This window comes from Chrysochloris asiatica, unplaced genomic scaffold, assembly GCF_000296735.1.
Source record: "Chrysochloris asiatica unplaced genomic scaffold, ChrAsi1.0 scaffold00129, whole genome shotgun sequence".
Taxonomy (NCBI): domain Eukaryota; kingdom Metazoa; phylum Chordata; class Mammalia; order Afrosoricida; family Chrysochloridae; genus Chrysochloris; species Chrysochloris asiatica.
The window spans coordinates 1,235,173-1,244,390 of NW_006408647.1; the positions used below are offsets into that span (position 1 = coordinate 1,235,173).

A 9,218-nucleotide genomic window follows, 5' to 3' on the forward strand; every position below is an offset into this window, starting at 1 on the left:
TCCTCATGATTGACAGCATATTCAATTACACCTTTGTGACTTATATGCCAAGCCATCTCAATAAGCATCTTCATCATCCTCATAAGCCCTTCACTTCACCATACAAAATGTCCTCCTCCTACACAATTCATCTATCCTGATGAAATATCTGAAGCAAACAAGTTTCACAATGTTCTGGTGTGATCTATAAAGTTTTCATTGATTAATTTTGAGAAGTAGATCATCAAGCTCCACTACAACCTGTTCACCATGGGTAACCCTGCTTGCATTTGAAATACCAGTGGCTTAGCTTCCAGAATCGCAATATATGAGTTACCATAGTAAGACAAACTGAAGAGTTACAACTGAGGTTTCTAATCCTGTTAAATCAAATAACTTTCACTTCCAACCAACTTCTAACATATACTGTCAAAGCTTTAGCTAGGTTGTCAACTCTATTATCATTCTACACTATTAACCCTGTAGGATTGAAAACTAATAATATTTCTTTTTAACCACACAGTTTTCTACCAGTATAGCTCCCTTTTCCCTTTCTCCTATACATGTGTCTGTCAACTTCATTAAAGCTCTGACCACTCCAAGTTCCTAAGATTGTCCACTTTTTCAAAATTTCTCTCTTTCCTGCTCATCCTCAGTTCCCATGGATCATGGTTGATTATGTGACTATAATAATACTATCAATATATTCCATTTCTTCTATCATAAAATTCTATCATAGCTCCCAGTAGAACATAAAATTCAAACTAGTGATATTGGATGTGCAGAGAAGTAAACCCTTCTGAAAAAATCACTTCAGAAGGATAGGGTGCTATTTACTACATTGATGATGTCCCATTTTAGCAAAGGCTAAAGTATTACCTACCAGCACTTTCACCTGACTGTGATCACTCATACTCATATTCCCCTCCATGCACAGTCCTCATAAGACTTTTGAATCACCCCCTTTCCTGGTATCATAATTCATGAACCATTATAGTATATTTAATCCTCTCTCAGCCAAAAAAATAGGTAGTTTTTAGGGGGGACTTTGTATGTAAGTTTATTTCACTAAACCTCTTTAAAAGGTACTGAAAAGGAACTACTTCAAGCCTCCTTAAGGAAAGAGTCCTCAGCAGCTACCTTGTCTCCAGCACATGAATCTACCTTTTTAGACCTACACATAAAAGAGATGGGTACAAATGTACATACCCAAATGTGCATTAGGAGGCTCTTTGGAAAACATTGCAGTTCAACATGGTACAACAGAACTCACTTTGAAGCATGTAAAAGGGACCAGGAGGCAAATTTGTTAAAAACATGGGATATGTTAGTAGGTGAAAATCATGTCCTTGGTATAGCCCAATTTCTCCAGGTTCGGGTTAGCAACTGTCTGGATCATGGGGGTTGGGCACACTAGGATGAGCATGTCCTCCCCAGGAAGAGAGAGGTGCTCCTTGACCATGTTGGCAGTAATGAAGCCTGAGTCATACATCCAGCCACTGGGAAGCCTGTCCAAGGTGTACCACAGCTTGAATAGATCTGAATGAGTTTTGGTAAATTCTTCGAGCTCCACTCTCACCAAGATATCTTCCTCTGTCTGGCTGGCAAAGATGAGGGACATCTCTGTCTTGTCGCTAGGGTTCTTGGTGATGTTGTGAATGAGCTACAGCAGGGGCATAATCCCCATGCCCCCAGCAATCATTGCCATGTGACAGACCATGGTTTGTGTGTGTGTGTGTGTGTGTGTTTCAGGTTTACTTGTTTTGTCTGGTATGTTTACAAAATTCTCTAGACCAGGCACCCAGTTGGTCCTCGAAAAAGGAAGGTGTGCCCTATTTTCATATTCTCCAGGTAGAGAGTCATCTTCCCTCCTTTAGGATACTTGGGGTGTACATTTTTTTAAGTATCACTGTGAAAGCACTGATGTTACTAAGGATTCTACCATCAAATTATTGGCCTACTGATTTTAAATGCTTCCCCTGATTGACCATTCTAGTGGCTTCAACTATATGCTGATAGCACCAAAATGTACTCCTATATTTGTATTCACAATTTTATGTAAGCATCAGATTAAGTTGATATGTGTTTATGAATATGTGTATAAGCACACATGTACACTCATGTACACACATAAACACATACCTATAAATATTCCCAGCCATCCCAATAGTCTCCTACAACTTTCAGAATCATATATTTAACTGACTGATGGATATGTCCATATACATAATTAATACAGATATTAAGTCAACACATTTAAACTGAACATGGTCTTTGCTTCCTCAAATCTGTGTTATATCCATTACAACCCTTAAAGAAGAAACTTTAAAGAAATCATTGACACTTTCCACTACATATTTCTAACTAAACTCTGAGTCTTGCTAATTTTACTCTATAAATATTTTTACTCTGCCACCTTGGTGTAGAACCACATCTTCATTCAGCAAATTGCTAAAAGAATCGCTAGTTTTGTCCTCATACGGTCTCAAAATGGTCTACCTAATATGTGAAATTACCCTGGCTACTTCCTTCCCTAAATCTTTCTTGGCTTTCATGATCTTCAAAGAATCAAGGTTGGTCCTTTGCAATATCTGTAGCTTTAGCTCCCCAAGATACATTGCATTGCATCTTGGGGCAGCTCCAGGTTTCATAGAATCTGAGACATTTATAATTTGGGGGCGGGGAATCCCCTTTAAGGTAAAAGATATAAAATCCAAAACATAAGTAAATATTAGAATAATAAAAGGAATTCCAATAAGTATTTAATTACTAGTCCCTTTCTTTTGGGAGGAGTTCCTGGGTTATAAAAATGGTTAATGTGCTCTCATGCTAATTGAAAGACTAGAAATTTTAATCCATCCAGTAATACTTCAGTCCTAACTAACTACTTCTGAAAAATCATCCATTGAAAATACCGTGGGACAGGGTTCTATTCTGATACATATGGAGTTGTCATTAGACAGAATCAATTCCACAACAATTGGTTTTGTTATTGTGACGATTTTTTGTTGTTGTTGTTTGCTTTTTAGATCCTGTTAGGTAAATCACCAGAAATATTTGAACAGCAATGACTCTAGATTGCAACCCACTTTCTCATTCCACTTAAAATCTTCACAACTCACAGCAACCCCAGCACTCATGAGGACTTTCCAAGCAGGGGAACCTAAAGGCTGAGTTTCACTAGCTTTCCAGTAATTCTTCTCTGCTTCCATTTTAAGCTCCAATAAACTATATTACTAAACATATTCCAAGCCATTGTCCTTATGTCTTTGCATTTTTCATATATTAAATGTGTTTCCATCTCATACCTGCATTGCTCTTTCCTTTCAACTTTTACCGCTCCATTTTGCCTAAATAATTGTCTAGCATAGGTGTTACCTGACTCACCTAAGAGATTACTTTTCACCTCAGTTCTCTCTTTATTGCATGTGCTGAGCTTCCCTAACATTTGCAGAGCTCAGAGGAAGAGTACAAAAGAATGTTTGCTTGTTTCATGAGAAAATATCTAAAATATATAATTCAAGCAGACAAAATTTTAAATTAAATCTATTTTCTCCTCTTGCCCTGTGGAATATATCTTCTAGATGGTTGGGTTCAAATTTATAATTCTTGAACTAGACACACCTCTATGCCAGATCTTGCTGTATAGAAAGAATTGGTCTCCAACCCCAGACATTTGCCAATTTCCCTTCTTAGTCATTCTTCCAACTTCACAGGTGAACAGGTATATACCCATATCCTGTAAAAGCTGTATCTATTATTTCTACAAGCAGCTTCACCTCAGGCTTGTTGTTGTTAAGTGCCGTCGAAGAGTCAATACCGACCCCATAGCAACTCTGTATAGGGTTTCCAAGAAACGACTGGTAAGCTTGAACTGCCAACCTTGCAATTCAATCAATGTTGCAGTCTGGCACATTAATCCACAGCACCACACCAGGACTGTATGCAAACCAGTGTCACAATCCAGAGGATGCATTCAGGAAAGAGGACGGTGCAGAGAATTCCAGATTCAGTGTATGGTCTAGAGAAGGAGGTGAGCTCCAAGTGCTTACTTTATTTTTTATGGAAATAATGTTTGTTATACATTGCTTTTTGCAAATCACCTAACCCCTTCTGCTTTAGTTTCCTATGCATATTATACATGTTAAATGCATGTATACATTATTTGCATGGGTGCATTTTATATGAAAATACAATGGAAAAATTCCCTTAGCACTCTAGATTCTCTGACCCATAGAAAGAGGCACAACCAAAAGAGATTCCAGATCAACGCTTTCTATCACACACAAGTTTGGAAAGGAGTCCCTCTCTTGCCTTGTTCTAAGGGTGATAGATTTAAATAACACATAGGTTTTCTGCATGGATTATGAGCTCATTGTGAGTAAAGACTATTTCTTATCCATCAAACTATAAATGTCAGAAGAGTGAATTAATTCAGAAAGGGAAATAGAAAATAAGGTACAAATCTCAAATGGAAAAGCCTATAGCATTATGATTCTTTGCATGCTTCTGTTGCATCTCCCCTACAAATTCTCTAGCTGGTCTCTTGAGTCTATTCATGGAGAATAATAAGTCTTTCCACCAACGGTAAGTCTTCTTCAAGTAGTCAGCTGAGACGCTAATGGAAAATATAGATGTAAATCAGACCTACTGATTTTAAATACCTGGGCTGTGCCCAAGAATATGCATCTATTTTTACAAGCTCACTAGTGATTCTGATCTACACTGCCTAGAGGCTTAAAATATAAATCTAGATTGAAGTAAAACAAAGAACTGTGTTCAAAATAAAATGCAATCATCTCATTCAATGTTTTTAGCTGAATAGTGTCTCCTCAAAAGATATACACAAGTCCTATTTAAAAGAAAAATACTCTTTCAAGTATAATTAAGTTAAAGATCTTGACATTAGATCAACTTGAATTATCCAAATTATCCTTAAATCTTAAATCAATGACAAGCATCCTTATAAGATGCACAAAGAAAAGAAAGAAGGCAATGGAAATATGGCGGTAAAGACTGGGGCAGTGGATCTATAAGCCAAGGAATACCAAGGATTGCAGCAGCAATCAGAAGCTAGGAGAAAGTCAAAGAATAGATCCTTCCTTCAGAACCTCTGAAGAGAACCCAGCACTGCCAGCATCTTGCTTTCAGACTTCTTGTATCCAGTGTTGTGAAAGAATACATGTACGTTGTTGCAGGCTCCCACGTTTGTGGTCATTTGCTAGAGCATCCCTAAGAAATGAATACAATCAGTAAGTACAATTGCTTTATACCGGATTGTTTGCTAATTCATAAGATACAGAAAAAGTGAGAAAGAAACCTGAACTAGAGTTAGAAAGTTAGAAGTCATGACAAAGGGAGAGGAGGATTTAAAAGTAACACATTTTTATTTTTAAATGTGAAAACAGAGATGATAACATTAAACAAATTTTTTCTTTTACAAAATGTATGCATGGTATCTAACACACTAACTATCCCAAAGTAATCACTCAATAAGTGGTGGATTAAAAAAATGGAAAAAAAAAAATCTTCAAAAGGCTCTCAGCAATGTCCACAGTTGTCCCTGTTTCTCTTCAGTTGGGCAAAGACAAATAGAAACCATGCCGAGAGGTATTTTTGTCATACACAGCTGCAATATATGCTAGCATACTTCACAAAACTCATATAAGGTTATAAAAAACATTTAATTGTTACGAAATTCAGTTCCTAATAGAATTCATACATCTAAGTATCATTGAAAGGATTCTGTACACAATCTGTGATACTCTCTTCGTGAAGTTTACAGAAAAGGGAGGTGTAACCATGTGACATATTACATGTACAAAAGACTTTGGAATCAAAATTCTGATTTTGAATACCAATTTACTTAACAGTCTCTGCTTTAATTTTCTTATTTCTAGTATAGAGCTCTGGTAGCGTATTGGTTACGAATCGGGCTGCGAACCTTAAGGTCTGTGGTTCGAAACTACCAGGCGCTCCACGGGAGAAAGATGAGGCTTTCTACTCCCGTAAAGATTTACACCCTCGGAAACCCTGTACAGGGTCGCTATGGGTCGGAACCGACTCGATGGCACTTAACAACAACAACAACAGTATAGAGTAGCTAATAAAATTGCCTATTTTCTGGATTGTTCTCTGATGTTTAAATATGTGCATTCTGACTCTGTAGGATAAGCACTGGACTGCAAACCACATGGCCAGTGGTTCAAGCCCACCAACCACTCCATGGGAAAAAGATAAGGCTTCCTGCTACCCCAAAGGTCTACAGTCTCTGAAACTCTATACAAGGTTGCTATGAGTGAGAAACTGACTCAAGGGCATTTAACAGCATCAACAATTTTGGTTTATGCAAAGCACCTTCTTACTGTGACTTACACTATGCATTTAACAAATGAAAGCCCCCTTCACTTTATTTACCTTAAATACAATTATCATCAAACAGGACAGAGGTACATTAAAATTAACCATTTCAACTTGACTTTCTAGTTAGTAATCAATTTGTTTTTCCTGTTCGAGTACAAATGATCTTCACAAACATTATACAGTTGACTCTTTAACAACATGGGATTGAGTTTACATATGGATTTTTTTTTTAATCCTTTATGACATGAGCAATTCTTCTCTAAAGTAAATGGCATATTACATAAAAAAGCTCTCTCTCTCAGGTCTTGCAAATTTTTCATTATGTTTGGTGTAATATACGAAAGCTTGAATAACATCATGAGACCCATATAAAGTGCCACTAGTGATGCTGGAAGTGTTCCCAAGAAGGAAAGAAAAAGTCATGGCATTACAAGAAAAAGTGAAATGTAATGTAGATTGAGTTCTATGACTACAATTATCCATCTTTCAAAACAAAGGATTCCTGTATAAGGACTATTATAAATAGAGAAATATATTTATAAAGTACACAGCTATGCCACTGTACTTTGTATGAGATACCTTTTTATCTTGTATTGAAAATGAATGCAGTTTTTATTCAGGTATGATACATAATATGAGGGGACTTAAAAAAATACATGGAAAATTTCCATTATCATTTAATTCCATTTTTCCATGAATTTTTTAAGCTTCCTCATATATATAACATACAAATATGTGTTGATTGACTATTTAGATTATCTGTAATGGTAAGCTATTAGTAGTTAATTTGGGGGGATTCAAAAGCTATCTGTGGATTTTTGACTGTGCAGTGGGTTGGTACTTCTATTCCCCGTGTTGTAACTAAGATAATTCATAAAACCCTTTATTGTTCACATAAATTTCAGTACATTTGCCAGGAGTTCACATATGAAATTTTTGATAGTTAAGATTTGTGTCAACTTGGCCATGCCTGGATTCTTGGTGTTTTAGCTGTTAAGATGTTGTCATCACTTCCATGATGAGATCTAATATACGATAATCATCCCCACTATGATGTGATGTGATATCATTATTCTCTGTGTTGTAAATCGTCAGTTCTGTAACGTTAATAAAGTCAGATGAACTCTACAGGATTAGGTTGTATCTTGAGTCAATCTCTTTAGAGATACAGAGTTCACAGGGACCTACTACCAGCTAGAAAGAAGAATCAGAAATGGAGGCTTCCTTTGGATCTAGGCCTCTGCACTGTGAAGTTCATAGATCCAGAGAAACATTAATACCAAGAAACATGGATCTCTTCAAAGAATGTCGAAGCTACAGATGTTGAAAGGGCAAGGACCTTTCCCCCAGAGCAAACAGAGAGATAAAGACTTTTCTTAGAGCTGGTAGTCTGAATTTGGACTTCTAACCTCTTAAACTGTAAGTCCTAGTATGACTCTGTAGGGGAGGTACTGGACTGCTAACCAAAAGTTCAGCAGTTCAAATTCCACAAGCGACTCTTCAGAAATCCTGTACAGGGTCACTCCTGAGATGGAATGAACTCAATAGCACTTAAAAAAATACAACAAAATGTGAGAGAATAATTATCTGTTAAAGCCATCTACTTGTGGTACTCCTGTTATAGCAGTTAAGACAACACTGATTTTCATACACAGTTATATATACCAGTAGCATAAACATTGTTTCAACCAACCTTATTTTGGATTCTACTTTTGATTTATTTAATCTATTCATTACAGGGTCGCTATGGGTCGGAACCGACTCGATGGCACATAACAACAACAACAACAACATTCATTTTAGCATAATTTACTAGGCTCATGTTAGACACAGGAATGGATCTCCTCTTTTGGATTTAGATTTTGCCTGAGAATATTGAATAAGCCCAGTAGTTTAAATGAAAACCCAATATGTTGTGTTATTTTGAAAGTAATTTTCAAATCCATAACTAAGATATCAGCTATGGTAAACTTCACATAATTTATATTTTCAAAATTCAGTTTTTCTCCTCACACATAAAAAAATGGTATCATATCAATGTTATCACTGATGGCAATGGGTATGAGAGGTCTCATTGAACTTAGCATCAGAACTCTTACTGCCTTTTTGAATTTTTATTCATATCTTCATTAACCTTCCATTTATGACATCTCATTTTCTTCAGAATATAAACCTGTAAACAGCTCTTAATTTCCATGCATGTCATAAAATATATCTAAATGTAAAATTTAGTATAGAGAATACAAAACTAGAAATCAAGAGGAATAGGCCCCCCTCCTAGATTTAACACTACCCTCCTAGGTTTTACCCTATCTGAAACTATTGTTAAGGTGTTATAGTTAACATGACAGTAATTTACATTTGTAATCATAATACTGTACATTTTATAGTATTTTCATAATTAACACAATCCAATTCAAGAAAAATGAAAAAAAAAAAAAGTGACAACTAGAGTAAAGTTATGGGAATTTCTATGCATGTATTCAAGAAACACTAACAGGAACAGGTATTAACATAGGTCTTCCATAACTGGGCAAGCTTCTTTTGAGTTATGCTTTATGAAATGAGCCTTGTACTCCATTTCTTAGATTCCTGGACAGTAAAATATTTATCTCAAATGTGAAAAGCCCATTCTACATGCTTGCACCCATACTAATCTGGCAGCTGATGTTATTTCTCAGAAAAGTTTTGCCAAATTGTTGGAAACCATTAAGTGAAATGGTGCTTAAGACCTTTCAAACTATTTAGACAATCAGGTCTATATAACTATGAAACATCAGCAATTCTTATCTCTGTAAAGGCATTCTTGATAGGCAAAATAAGAGAAGAAATATTTTCCACTATAATCTCCCTAGAGATTTAAGAGTGAACACAGC

At 36.1% G+C, this 9,218-nt stretch overlaps 1 pseudogene; it reads right to left on the minus strand.

Annotated features, from left to right (window-relative positions):
• Nucleotides 1-1,306: 1,306 nt before the first annotated feature.
• LOC102837618 lies at nucleotides 1,307-1,872 on the minus strand (annotated as a pseudogene).
• Between the last annotated feature and the right edge of the window lie 7,346 nt (nucleotides 1,873-9,218).